Here is a 15,201-nt window from a genome sequence, read left to right on the forward strand (position 1 = left end):
TAAGCGTTTCGGCTAAGCTAATGAGTCACACATAAAACAAGTAAATCAATCCTAACCACGGTAGACAAGTGCACTACACCAAGCTAAAATTAGAATTTTAAGACTTAGTTTTGTAGTTGATGTTGTGTTTTTTTTCCATTGTAGCTTACTCTACACTATCTACTATATAGTGCATGAACTACTTTTACTCATCCTACATACTTCATTATCATTCCTTAAATCCGAAGGGCAAAATTCGACCCTCGCAATCGCACTACCAGATTTCGGCCTTTCGCCCTCAATCAGATTTTCTCCCTCCACCCCCAAGCTATGGCGCCTCCCTCCCTCAGTCCCTCTCCTCCAACACCTCCAGCATCCGCCACCAACTCAGCCACCTTCAAGCTGTTGTCGCCCTCAAACATTGCCTCCTCTCCTCGCGACAGCTCCCAGCGGCGCCTACAACATCGCCACCATCGTGAGCAGCGCATCTACTCCGACCCTTGATTCTAACGGCCTTAGCCTCCAGCGCCATCAACTTCTCTCCCAGTGCCGCCACCTTCTCTCTTGACAACTGCCTTTGGTTCGGCACCCTCATCTAAAACCACCTCCTCCAACCCTCCACCTGATCCTCGACTCCAATGGCCTCAGCCTCTAGTGTTGTCGTGTTCTCTCTCGGCGACCGCCTTCAATCCGACGCCCTCTTTCAATACCGCCTCCTTTGACCCTCCACTTTGATCCCTGCCTCGATGTCGCCTCCGCTATGGCCCCGCCTCCAATGAGGTTGTTGTCGCTCCGATGCCCCTTATGTTCCGACCGCCACCCCAATGCCTGTCGCCTCCACTCCCAACGCCTCCTCCAACGTCGATTGTCTCAATAGTTGGAAAGGTGATAATCTTCATGTAATAAGTTCTAAATTTTCTTTGAGCTAACCTTGTCGTTTATATCATGAACAGACGGTGAGTTAAAATGGACAATTAGAATCAGTAATGATAAATCGGCATACGAGAACTTATGAAGCAATCTGAGTGGTGCGTTGATGAAGGTCTATTTATTTGAACATGTTGCATTTGTTCTTTTGATTTATAAATATGGATGGACAACCTAGAATTCATCGTTCCAAATTTGTTGATTACATTTGAAATATCACATACGCAGTCCAAGAGAAGTAAGTGTATACAAAATGGTAGGATAGAGTAAAACTAGTTTGTTGTTGAATCACCAATGACAAATATGTGAAAGTCTTTAGCCATATTTTTTTTGGCTTACTAATAAGCCATACAGATAAGTATAAACATAAGCAAAATGATATGCATGTCCTCTTTCCAGATCAGTATTATGAAACAAAAACTACCGTCAAGTGGCAAAAAAATGATGGAACTAAGAGGGCACACAATGGATCGACGCAAGATCGGTACCAAAGCCTTACCCTAGAGAATGCATGGTAATAGATTTCTCTTCTTCTTCCAAAGAGAAACAAGAGTAACTTTCCCAATAAGCAAGAAAAAGTGGAGATTATGACGATAGTGTGCAGCAGACCTACACCCAAGGCGCATCGAGGCCAAAAAAAATATATGCAGTGGACCAACCTGAAGCGCATCGAGACCAACTTTTTTGGCTCTTAGTGTAGCACACTAATAGTAGGAATTATGAGTCCACGACAACGACTACGAGTTTGCGCAAAGTTAGGACATGCGACACAGAGTTAGGACAAACTCTTTTGGAAAACTTATTTTGAAAATAAACTGAGTGGAAAGCTAGTTCCAACAATGGATCAGAACATTCAGGCCATAGTCAACGATGCTAAGCTACAACACTACCACACTAGGTTTGTGGGGCTGACATGGGTGCCCTTGTGGCACCGGTGGTCGAGGAGGCTCCCTGGTGTGGCCACCTCAGAGCCCAAATGGGTGGCATTGAGCATCCATTACTTGACACGTATGATTTGGTGTTGAGCTTGCAACATAAGGTTGGTGAATTGTTTGGATGAAAGATAATGGATTGAAATGTGAGTAACGATATATGGGCATTTTTTTTGGATGGGTTGGAAGTTATGAATTCATTTTTTATGTGGTAGTAACAATATGTAGGCATTTTTTGGATAGGGTGGAAGTTATGAATTCGATTTGATCTGGTAGTGGTGTGATTGTTCATATTGATGTTTAGGGACATTTTTGTAGGGTGATTTGTGTCACGCCCTGAGTTTTACCCAAGCCAAGAATTAATTGAATAATACATTAAAAATAATTTGTTAATTAAAGTTCAGGAGAAACCCAGTGTAATAAATTAATTAATCTAATTCCAAACTTTTCGGATATTCTAAAATGTCCCGAAAGCATTTTAAATTATTAACAAGATTTAAATTTGAATTGCAGTTAAGAAAATTTGCTCTAATAAACTTAATAAAAATCGGCAAAATTGGAGGCAATTTTTTTTCTCCTTCCTTTTTTTCCTTTTCCCTTCTCCCTTTTTCCCTTTTCTTTTTCTCTTTTCCTTTTTTCCTCTCTGGCCGAACTCCTCCCTGCCCTCTCTTCCCTGTACGATCTCCTCCTTCCCCCATATCGTACTCCACACCAACCCCCCCTCCACAGCTGTGCAGCCCCACCTCTCCCTCACGGTACAAACTAACTTCAACCTCTTTTTTACCCCTTTGAAACATTATCTATTCCTTGTTTATTCCTTGTTAATAGGAGATGGGTAACAAGATCTATCTCTAGCTCCCCCTATAAATACCCCCTACACCCTTGCCTCTTTTCCCCGCCTTTGTTTTCAGCCGCGCTGTGCCCACGCCGTCGCTCTGCTTCGCCGGCACCGCCTCCTGTCCAGCAGCTGTGCAGCAAGCCGGTAGCAGCCCTGCTGCTCCTTGTTCACAGCAGCCAAAGCCGATCTAATCCGTCGTCGATCTTCAGGTTCGCGTACGTTTTACTCATGCAAATCAATCTATTATTGATCTACCGTGTAATTGCTTAGATTTCCTAATCTAATTAGCTAACGTGAGATTGATCTACAGTGCGGAGTTTAATTTCGTACGTAGATTGGTTTAATGTTAAAGTCGTTTAGTTTCCAGTTTAGCGAGTCGTTAAATCTCGATTTAATGGGTCGTTAACTCCTGTCGTTGTCCGCTAACAGTTCACGGTTTTGCGTTTCGGATCCGATTCATTGTGCGAATCTCTGACTCGTGCACGTCTTAGTTCCGTTATGCGAATACGTTATCTGTTCGCGATTTCCCGAGCCACGACCCACGTGCGCTCGAAGTCTCCAACACCTCCTTCAGCCCACTCCCCTTCGTCCCATCTCACATTCTCCTCTCTCTCGGCCTGGCCTGCTCACCTCCTTTCTCCTTCCCTCTCTCCCGCTGGGCTGGCCCAGAGGCCACGGCCCGCTTCGCTCGCCTCTCTCTCTTTTCCCTCCCCACGCCCGAAGTCCACTTCGGCCCCCTCTCCCTCGCTCGGGACACTGACAGGTGGACCCCACCTGTTGGGCCCGTCCCCTTCCTCCAGCCGGCGCCTAGCCCGCACGCGCCGCGCCAGCTGCTCGTCCGTACCGGCTACACTCGCGCTGAGCCGCGCATCCCGCCGCCATGCCGCGTTGTGCCCGCGCGTCGCCGCTACGCCAACACGCGCTGGTGATCTGCCGCCAGATCTCCCGTGCGCCTACCACGCCCGTGAGCCCGAGCCGTCGCCCGCGCCTTCCGCAACCGTCGGCCGTGATCCGTGCGCTGCCGCCAACAACCTCCTCGTCCTACGCGCCCGTCGCCGCCTCTCCATCCCCCTTTAAATTCCTTCCCCGGTAGCGCCGTCACTCCCCTTCGCTCCTCTCTCACGTTCGCCTCGCGCCACCGCCGAATTCCCCCACAACTCGTCATGGCCGAGCGCCGCCCTCGGCATCACCACCTCGCTGCGCCGGCTGAGTCCGACTATGTCGTGCCGCCGCCACACCCAAGTTCTGTCGCGCCGCCGCCACCCGATCTCGCCCCTCGCCGCCGCTCCGAGCCGCCCAAGCCTGTTGCCACCGCGGCCACCTTGCTCGTGTCGCACCTGTGCCACCCCATCTCGGTTGCCACCTTCCTTCTCTCGGTCGTCCTCCGCGAGCATGTCGCTCGCGCCTGCGCTGTCGCCGTGCTACACTCTGCGATCGCTCCGCCGCGCCTCGCCCGTGTTCAGCGCCGCATCGACGTTGTGCGCGCGCTACATCTGAGCCGCGTCGCCCGTGTCGGCCACACCTCGCCGTGCGCTGCAGCTGAGCTGCGTCGCGTGTGCGCCACCGCCTCGCTCCCTCACGCTGGCGCAACCACCTCTCCGCTTTCCCAGGGGCCACCAACCGCCGCCGCGAATTCTGCGAGCCCGCCGCCAACCACCGAGCTGCTTTTCCCGGCCACGTCCCGCGCCACCGCCAACCACCTCCCGCTTTCGCCGCGCTGCGTCCACCCCGGTCGCGCTAACCTCCCCTCCGTCCTAAGCGTGCCGTCGCCGCGTCGCCTCCCTATAAAATGCTCCCCTCGGTCATCGCTCGCTCCCCTTCGGCTCGCGCTCGCGTCGCCGCGCTAGCGCCGCCGAGCAATCTCCGTCGCCGTCGCCGATCTCCCTCGCCGCCGGCCGTCACCACCTGTCCCTGGCCCTAGCCGAGTTGCCGTCGCTGTCCCCCTCACCGGTAAGCCGTCGCCATCCTCCCTCTCTCTCTTTTCATCTCCGCCCGTGGACGTCAAGCCGGTGCCACCGCGGTGCCCTCGCACGCTCTGGCCATCGTCGTCGCCCCTCCGCCGGCCGCCCCCCACCTCGCCGTCGCCAACGTGACCCCACTATCGTCGGAACGTCACCGTGCCCGTGCGTCGCCGTCGTCGTTCTCCCCGTGCCGGCCGCCGCCCTCCCCTTTTGTCGCTGTTCTCAACGCTGTCCGCCGGTCGCCGCCGATCGCTGCCACCTCACGTCCCTTCCTCTATCTCGGTTGATGCTGAGCATGCCGCATCCTCCTCCTCCTCCGTGCGTGCGCCACCCGGCTGTCGCCGCCATGTGCCGCGTTCGGTCGCCGCCGCCCACGGCCGTCGTTGTTCCCACCGTCGGCCTTCATCGTGCACCACTCCCCTTCGCCACCGCTCTTCCCCCTCCGCCCGCGCACCGTGTCACGCCCACCGCCTCTCCTCTCCGCCGTCGCCACTTAGCCGCTCCGCTTGCCTCTGCCACTACTAGTCACCGGCCATCGCCGGGCGTCCGCCGCCGCTGGTTGCCGGACCCCGCCGCCGCCGCTGGTCGCCGACCGCCACCGCACGGCTGCCCGCTCCCCGCCTCTGTTCGGCCAGAGCAGAGCTCCCCCTCCCCTCTCTGCCTTGTAGGCCCCACCTATCAGCACACCCTCTCTCTCATGTGCTGACGTCATGCCTTCGATTAATTACGTAATAAATCAATAAGGTTGTCTGTTTAGTTTAAAAACACAGTTAAACTTCTAAAATTCATAACTAATTCATCTAGTCTCCGTTTAGGTCCATTCAAGTTTCATTAAATCAAGAAAAATACCAAGAATCCATTAAAAATAGTTCATTTCTTTGTTTAGTAGTTTTATAGACTGTTTTTCTTATTTTGCCTTGTTTGTCGTAGGTTTTGACCCCGTCGCAGTGCCGTTCGTTCTCGAAGTCATCGTTGAAGTTCCTCGTGGGTCTAAGCAAGGCAAGTGACACCCTTCTTTGATCATATTAAACCTATGATTATAAAATGCCCCGCTTTTACATTCAAACATGCATTGTATTCAAATGTATTTACTTTATTTGTCTATTAGGCAATTACCAAATACCCGTTGATTCCCATTTATTATTATTGTTATCCCAGGGTTAATTGACTAGAATTAGGGTTAGTCAATGCTTAGCCATGCTTAGTTCAACTAGCTCACCAATTATTTAATTATTGATTAGACTTTGATAAACCTTTAATGGTTGTAATCATGATGAATTTCCCGATGTGGATTAAATACAATTAAAATATTGCTTATGGTGGGATGTGGGTGCATGGTTTTGAGATTCACACCCATGACAGTTAAGGACCGGTTCTCAGGAAACCTTGGAAGTCTTACACGTACTAACCACAAGCAAGAGTGGGCAACGGTGAGACTTGTAGTCTAGCTTGTCCCTATTCGACGTACCCAGGCAAGGGTGGGCGTGATGAAGTATGGATGAGAATCGTGGTGTAACGATGGTCCTATGCTGCTTCCGGATTCACCTTGGCACAAGAGGGGGCTGTCCGACTTGGTGTAAAGGAGGGGGCGAAACCTGAAGTGTGGTGCGATTGTCTAGGGAGGGTTAGGTAAAAGGTCTTATCATGGTTTCCGTACTGAGGTATCGTGGTGGTACGTTGGGGCATGGTAACATGCTTGAGAGCCATGTCTTGTGGATAAAGTTGTACACCTCTGCAGAGTAATGTAAGATCATATGCGTGATTAATATTTTCTGATGAACAATTGGCTTGCGATTTGGTTTATAAATTGAATTTGGTTTGAAAATAATTAAGGTGTTGGTGCGAGTGTATGTAACTAATGTGAGTCAGGTTGCGATATCTATGCTCGGAAACGGTTGGTTTGTCTCTAGTTGTGCAGGTGACTTGAGATCAATATCAGTCAACGGTGGCGGGATCGTGACTAAGCTTAGGGAGGAGCTGAGATCCGGACGATCGAGAATGCCGAGTGACGATATTGAATGCAAGTTGACACATGGTGGAGAAACACCGTGTGGGATGGAATCGTAACAGGCTTCACATGTTGTATGTCTAAGCGCCGAAAAAATCGGAAAGTAAATCGGATCAAAACAGGATGAGAAAAGGAAAGGAGCTTCACATGTTGTATGTGTAAGCGCCGGAAAAATCGAGAAGTAAATCGGATCAAAATTGGATGAGAAAAGGAAAGGAAGTTGCTACAGTACTCGGTTCGGATTACTGTAGCAGGCCGCGGGTTACTGTAGCGGAATCGGGTTACTGTAGCGCCGCGGGTGCTATAGCGGACGTTCACGGTTTGGGAAACTGGATTCTAATTGGAAATAGTTTTCGAGGATGAGTCGTATTAGTATAAGGAGTCCTACTCCTATTTGGTGAGATTTAGTTGTTGATTCTAGATCGATGATTTTGATAGGAGTGCTATTGGTGCACTTTGTAAATACCAGTTGATACAATAAAGTCAAGATCATTCAATCTATGTTTTCGGCTTTCATCTACTGGTGATTTTTTGGATTTCGACGATCTGATCGATGTCATAGTAGTGGCGCGATCCGATGATCTTATCGGTGGCACATGAGCGGCACGATCAAGGTAGCGGCGGCACAGAAGCGACGTGATCAAGGTAGCAAGTCTTCGTCAATTTCTTCGACAGAGGTAATCTTTTATTCCGCGAAAGATTTTTGGGTTTTGTTTTTCCCTACCATTCACCCTCCGTCTGGTAGGTTTGTTTGATCTTGTTCGATCCTACAAGTGGTATCAGAGCCTCGTTTTCTATTTGATCTTCGCCGATCTTTAGATTTGTTTGCCATGGCTAAAAAGTTTTCAAACAAACCTCACATATTTAATGGACCTGATTTTGACTATTGGAAGAAAAAGATGGAGTCTTATATTACATCTCAGGGTTATGATATTTGGCATAAAGTTGATCAACCTTATGAGATTCCTGAAAGCATTGATACTCCGGCTCTAAAATTAGAATTTGAAAATAATTGCAAAGCGCGCAATATTATTCTGAATGGCATTTCTCGCTCCGATTTTGATTGTGTTTCTCATCTTGCAACTGCTAATAAGATTTGGAAAGCTTTAAATGATTTTCATACTAGAACTTCAAATATCAAAGAGTTGCAAAAGGATGTTTTCAAAAAGGAGTACATAAAATTTGAGATGAAACTTGGAGAATCTTTGGATGACTATTTGGCTCGTTTTAATAAAATCTTGAGTGATCTTAGATCTGTTGATGCTTCTTATGATGTTAACTATTCTCAATCGGAGATTGCTCGTCACTTTATGAACGGCCTTGATATGAAAATTTGGGATGTTAAAGTTACTTCAATTCAAGAGTCTGTTGATATGAATGCTTTAACTTTGGATATTCTTTATACTAAATTGAAAACATATGAGATGAATATTCTTTCAAAAAGGACTAACTTGAAATCCACTGCTTCAATATCCTCATCTGAATCTTCTTCTGAGTCTATTTCTTTGACAGCCTTTGCTGCTTTTACCGTCTTGTCCGATGATCAACTGGAAGAGATCAGTGAGGAGGACTTGGTTTTGGCCGCTAACAGAATTTCTCGAGCTGTGAGTAATATCAGGATCAGGAGAAGAGGAGGACCAATTTGATGCTTTGGATGTGGTCAACCCAATCACATCCGTTCTCAGTGCCCCGAGCTTGGAAGATGTAAACAGGAAGAAGCTAAACCTCAAGATGCATCCAAAGATGCCAAGCAGAATAAGAAGCAGCTCAAGACTATGAAGATGAAGAAGTATTATCAAAAGGCGTTGGATGAAGCTTTTGCAGCTGTTCAAGAAAACAGTGACGTTGAGTTTGAAGATGATGAAGAAGAAGACAAGAGTATGAACATTGCTGGTGTTTGTCTCATGGCTAAAAGTTTTGAAGATTCTGACGATGACAACGAGGTAACTAGTCCTTCTAGTGTTGAATATTTTCAAGAAGTGATTGCTAGACTTGGTTACAAGATTTCTAAATTTGAGAAAAAAAATTAGTCAACAAGAAGTTACTATTGATTATCTTAATATTGAAAATAGTAAATTAAAATCTCTTGCTTCTAATGATGATGAATGCAAATCGTGTGATGTTTTATTTGCTGAAGTGAATGCTGTAAGAGAAGTTAATCAGAATAATTGCAAAAAACTTGATGTTGTAACTAAGAAATCTAGAAAACTTGAATCTTGTCTTGCTCTTAGGCTTTACAATGAATACTAGATTGGTTGATGAATTGTTCTTGGCTAAGAGAGCTTTAAACAAATGTTGAGTTGTTGTGTTTGCTAGTTCTATGTTTAACTTGATTAGCTCTAAAAGAATCGAGCAATCTAGTGCTAAACCTTGCTTGACATGCCCTGCTAATAAGATGAAACTTAAACATGCTTTGGAATGTGTTAAACAAATGGAGGAAGTTGTTAAAAGAGATGAAGTGATTTCTTGCAAAAATTGTGCTAGTTTAACTCAAGGTTTATTATATAAAAAGTTCTTTGCAAAGATTTTTTGATGGAAAAAGGAACCTCAACATGATTCTTGATCAATCTAAAGTTAGCACACACAATCGTGGTTTAGGTTTTGATCATCATATTCACTTTTCTAGACATCCTCCTACTGTTTTAAGTATTGCTCAGAATGGTGAAATTTTGACTGAACCTGAATCTAAGACCACTGTATTTAAATCTGCTGGCATCATGTCTTCCTTGAGTGCTTCTTCATCAAAAGTTGTGAGTGCTAAACATGTTGTGAATGCTAAACCTGCTTTTAATACTAAATCTATTGTAAATGCCAAACCTGTCTTTAGTACTACATCGGTTATTAATGCTAAACCTGCTATATCAACTTGTGCTTCAACTCATCGTGACAAGTATACATGTTCTTTTTGTGGCAAAGATGGCCATATTGTTGGTTTCTGTTTTAGACTTGCTAGAAAGCAGAAAAAGGAACAGGAAATTGCTTTTGCAAAACAAAGATGGAAAAAATTGGCTTTTACCTCGAGGCAGGCGGTTAGACTGCAGTAGTACCAGCAGTCAGACCGGTGCTCTAACCCCCGTCAGAACGGTAAAGCTTTGGTCAGACCGTAGGTTCCTAAGCAGTTAAACCAGCCTCGGGAGCATTTTCCTAAAAGGAAACATATTAAATTTTCTACTAGTTATGTTCTTGTTAGATTTGGTCGTGTGTCTCAGTACTGGATTTCTAAATGTTTATTATCTAACCCCAGTACTGAGACTTCGGCATCTGCTTATGCATAGGCATTTTTGGCGAGGAAGGAGAACGTGTGGACTGTGGACTCCGGTTGTTCGCGACATATGACCGGTGATAAAAGTTGGTTCTCCTCTCTCGTGAGGGCATCAAGGAATAATTCAATCATCTTCGGTGATGCTTCTACTAGTACGATCACTACAACTGGATCTGTCAAGGTAAGTGACAAATTTACATTGAATGATGTCGCTTTGGTTGAAAATCTAAAGTACAATTTGCTCTCCGTTTCTCAAATTGTGGATGAGAATTTTGATGTTCTGTTTAAGAAAAGTGGAAGTAAAATTTTTGATTTTTCTGGAGATGTTGTGCTTAATATTTCTCGATATGGAAGAGTTTTTAAAACTGATTTTGAAAGTAGTATTTCTTCTGAAGTTATATGTCTTGTTGCAAAGTTTTCTAAAGATGTGATGTTCTGGCATCGTAGACTTGGACATATTGGCTTTGATCATCTAACTAGGATTAGTGGTTCAGATCTTGTTCGTGGTTTGCCTAAACTTAAAAAAGATATTGATTTGGTTTGCTCGCCATGTCGTCATGCTAAAATTGTTGCATGCTCGCATACTCCTACATTTTCTGTGATGACGGATGCACCAGGATAGCTCTTACACATGGACACTGTCGGTCCGGCTAGAGTGCAATCTGTTGGAGGAAAGTGGTATGTGTTGGTTATAGTTGACGATTTTTCTCGTTATTCTTGGGTTTTCTTTATGGTTACCAAAGATGAGGCTTTTGAACACTTTAAAAGTTTGTATCTTCGGTTGGCCATTCAACTTCCTGGATCTTTAAGAACCATCCGAAGCGATAATGGTGGTGAGTTTAAATACGCTTCTTTTGAGAGGTTTTGCAATGAAAAAGGTCTTGAACATCAATTTTGGTCTCCCCGGGTTCCTCACCAAAATGGTGTGGTTGAAAGAAAAAATTGTTCTTTGGTTGAGATGGCTAGGACTATGCTTGATGAGTACAGTACACCTAGGAAATTTTGGGCTGAAGCTGTCAATACTGCATGCTATATTTTCAATCGTGTTTTCTTGAGATCAAAACTTAGAAAGACTTATTATGAGCTTTGTTTTGGACATACACCTAAGATTTCCCATTTACGTGTTTTTGGGTGTAAGTGCTTTGTTTTAAAGTCAGGGGAATTTAGATAAATTTGAATCACGCTCTCGTGATGGACTTATGTTAGGATATGCTGCCCATTCTCGAGATTACCGTGTACTTGTTTTAGAAACTAACAAAACTGTTGAGACTTGTGAAGTCATTTTTGATGAGGCTAGTCCAGATACTAGACCCGAAATTTTAGGTACAATATCACAGGTTCAGGGGGAGGATATATTTGTGGAGAAAAGTGATGACGACGACGACGACGAAGTGTCGACTGGTCAGACCGGTGGCACAATGTCGGTCAGACCACAGGCAGAAAGCGGTCAAACAGGCCTGGAGGATCCTCCTCATGTGCTTTAGGTGCGGATGGTGGTGGACCTCCAGAAACTTCTAGGTCGTCAGAACAAGGTACAGAACATGAAAATTCATCTGAAGCCACTGCTCCACTTCATATTCAACGACGACATCCTCCGGAACAAATAATAGGTAACTTGGGTGAACATACTACAAGGTCGAAGGTAATCACTCGTGATTTTCATGTGAATTCTGATTTTGTTGCTAATTTTGAGCCCAAAGATGTTACTCATGCCTTAACTGATGAATCGTGGATTAATGCCATGCATGAAGAACTTGAGAATTTTGAAAGAAATAAAGTTTGATACTTATTTGAACCTCCTGTTGATCATAATATTATTGGAACTAAATGGATTTTCAAAAATAAATAAAATTAGGATGGTTTAATTGTGAGAAACAAGGCTAGACTTGTGGCTCAGGGTTTTACTCAAATGGAAGGGTTGGATTATGATGAAACTTTTGCTCCTGTTGCTAGAATTGAAGCAATTAGACTTTTGTTGGCTTTTGCTGATTCAAAAGGTTTTAAATTATTTCAAATGGATGTTAAAAGTGCTTTTCTAAATGGCTATATACAGCAGAAAGTTTATGTGAAACAACCACCTGGTTTTGAAAATCCTGATTTCCCCAACCATGTTTTTCGTTTGTCTAAAGCCTGGTATGGCTTGAAACAAGCACCTAGAGCATGGTATGATAGGCTTAAAAACTTTTTAGTTGCTAAAAGTTTTACAATGGGAGAAATTAATAAAACTCTCTTTGTTCTTAAGCATGGTAATGATCAACTGTTCGTTCAGATTTATGTGGATGATACCATCTTTGGTTGTTCATCTCACCCTTTGGTTGTGGAGTTTGCTGAAACGATGCGCAGGGAATTTGAAATGAGTATGGCGAGTTGACTTATTTTTTGGGATTGCAAATTAAACAAACACCTCAAGGTGCCTTTGTGTATCAAACAAAATACACGAAGGATCTTTTACGACGTTTCAAGATGGACAATTGCAAGCCGATGACTACACCTATAGGATCTGCTACTGTGTTGGATCCTGATGAAGATGGTGAAGCGGTTGATCAGAAGGAATACAGAAGTATGATTGGATCATTGCTTTATCTCACTGCTTCAAGACCGGATATACAATTTGCTGTGTGTTTGTGCGCTCGATTTCAAGCTTCTCCGAGAGCTTCACATCGCCAAGCGGTTAAACGCATCATGAGATACTTACAGCATACTCTTGAATTTAGAATTTGGTATTCTACTTCATCTTCTATATGCTTGAGTGGTTATTCGGATGCGGATTTTGGAGGCTGTAGAATTCATAGAATGAGTACAAGTGGTACATGCCATTTTCTTGGTACTTCATTGATTGCATGGTCTTCTCGAAAACAATCTAATGTTGTTCAATCAACTGCTGAATCTGAATATGTTGCTGCTGCTAGTTGTTGCTCCCAAATTTTGTGGCTTATTTCAACCTTGAGAGATTATGGTCTTACTTTTGAGAAAATTTCTCTCTTTTGTGATAATACAAGTATTGTTAATATTGCTAAGAATCCTGTCCAACACTCATGCACTAAGCACATTGATATTCGTTTTCACTTTTTGAGGGATCATGTTGAAAAGGGAGATGTTAAATTAAAATTTGTTGATACTACATTGTAATTGGCTAATATTTTCACGAAACCTTTGGATTCTTCTCGATTTGCTTTTCTTCGGGGAGAATTGGGAGTTATTCATCCTTTTGGCATCAATTGAGGGGGAGTTTTTGGCTCCGTGTTGCATTCATATTTTCTTTTTCCTCTTTAGATTTTGTTTTTGCATACATGTTTTAATTAATGCATGGTGTGTTTTAAAACAAAAAAACAAAAAAAAAGAAGAGCTTTGTTTCGTGCCTTTAGTATATTGTAGTACTTGCTTGCAATACTTGTTAGAGAATATGATTAGTAATCTAGCTTGTGTGCATTTTTGATTTCTACATGAGCTTTTGATATTGTTTTTAAGGGAGATGATGCATGGCACTTAAATTCTATACTTGAATTAAGTAAATATGCAATATTGATGCTAGTATATGGGTTGTTTTTTAAATGCTTATATATATGCTTTATTGATTTGTTATTCCTCAATAGCTTTTTAAATTGCTCAAGAGAATAAAAAATATCTATGAGAAAAAAAATGATTACCGAATCCTTGGACAGTCTTGACGATAAGGACATATTCGATGTGAGCAAAAATAATGGGTGTCGAATCCTTGGAAACAGTCTTGACGACAAGGACGTACCCGGAATAATTGAGAGAAAAAAATTGAGCAAAAAGGTTCAAGTAAAAAGGTTAAAAATTCTCTTGGTAATTTTGTGCTAGAGCTAATTTGAGAAAGAGTCATGTATTTTTCAATCTATGTGCTTGTACCGATGTTGCATTATAACTCATTGAAATTATGAATTCTTAATGTTGACTTGATCTTAATTGCCATATCTCAAGTTTATGGTTTTACTTTAGTGCATGCTTGTTAGTTAGCTAGTCACTTTTTCTACCTTGTTATTGCAATACAAGTTCTTGAGTTACTATTGGTACATTGCAAAGCTCTCCGAGAAAAAAATGAAAAAAAACCTTCATTGATGAATTCATTGTCAAAAGGGGGAGATAAAGGTAACAAAAAAATTTTTTTGTGCATAATTGTCATACTCAAAGGATTTTCTTCTTTTCAAAAGTGAGAGATTTTTCCTTGAATTTTTTTTTGCATTGCATGCTTTTTGGAGTTACTTCACAAAAACAACAAAACAAATTTTGAAGTGTTTGCCAATATGTTCATCAAGGAGGAGATTGTAAGATCATATGCGTGATTAATATTTTCTGATGAACAATTGGCTTGCGATTTGGTTTATAAATTGAATTTGGTTTGGAAACAATTAAGGTGTTGGTGCGAGTGTGTGTAACTAATGTGAGTCAGGTTGCGATATCTGTACTCGGAAACGGTTGGTTTGTCTCTAGTTGTGCAGGTGACTTGAGGCCAATATCAGTCAACGGTGGCGGGATCATGACTAAGTTTAGGAAGGAGCTGAGGTCCGGATGATCGAGAATGCCGGGTGACGATATTGAATGCAAGTTGACACATGGTGGATGTTATATGTGTAAGCGCCGGAAAATTCGGGAAGTAAATCAGATCAAAACTAGATGAGAAAAGGAAAGGAATTTGCTACAGCACTCGGTTCGGATTACTGTAGCAGGCCGCGGGTTACTGTAGCGAAATCGGGTTACTGTAGCGCCGTGGGTGCTGTAGAGCACGTTCACGGTTTGGGAAACTGGATTCTAATTGGAAATAGTTTTCGAGGATGAGTCGTATTAGTATAAGTAGTCCTACTTCGATTTAGTGATAGACTTTTCGATATAAATAGAGACCGAGGGGTATGCCCCCGGTGTGTTTTTATGAGATTTAGTTGTTGATTCTAGATCGACGATTTTGATAGGAATGCTGTTGGTGCACTTTGTAAAATACCAGTTGATGCAATAAAGTCAAGATCATTCAATCTATGTTTTCGGCTTTCATCTACTGGTGATTTTTTGGATTTCGATGATCTGATCGACGTCATAGTAGTGGCGCGATCCGATGATCTGATTGGTGGCACATGAGCGGCGCGATCAAGGTAGCGGCGACACAGGAGCGACGCGATCAAGGTAGCAAGCCTTCGTCAATTTCTTTGACAGAGGTAATCTTTTATTCTGCAAAAGATTTTTGGGTTTTGTTTTTCCCTGCCATTCACCCTCTCTGGTAGGTTTGTTTGATCTTGTTCGATCCTACAAGTAAAACTATTCGAATAGTCGTGCCCGCG

The sequence above is a fragment of the Oryza brachyantha genome, chromosome 1 (assembly GCF_000231095.2).
Source record: "Oryza brachyantha chromosome 1, ObraRS2, whole genome shotgun sequence".
Taxonomy (NCBI): domain Eukaryota; kingdom Viridiplantae; phylum Streptophyta; class Magnoliopsida; order Poales; family Poaceae; genus Oryza; species Oryza brachyantha.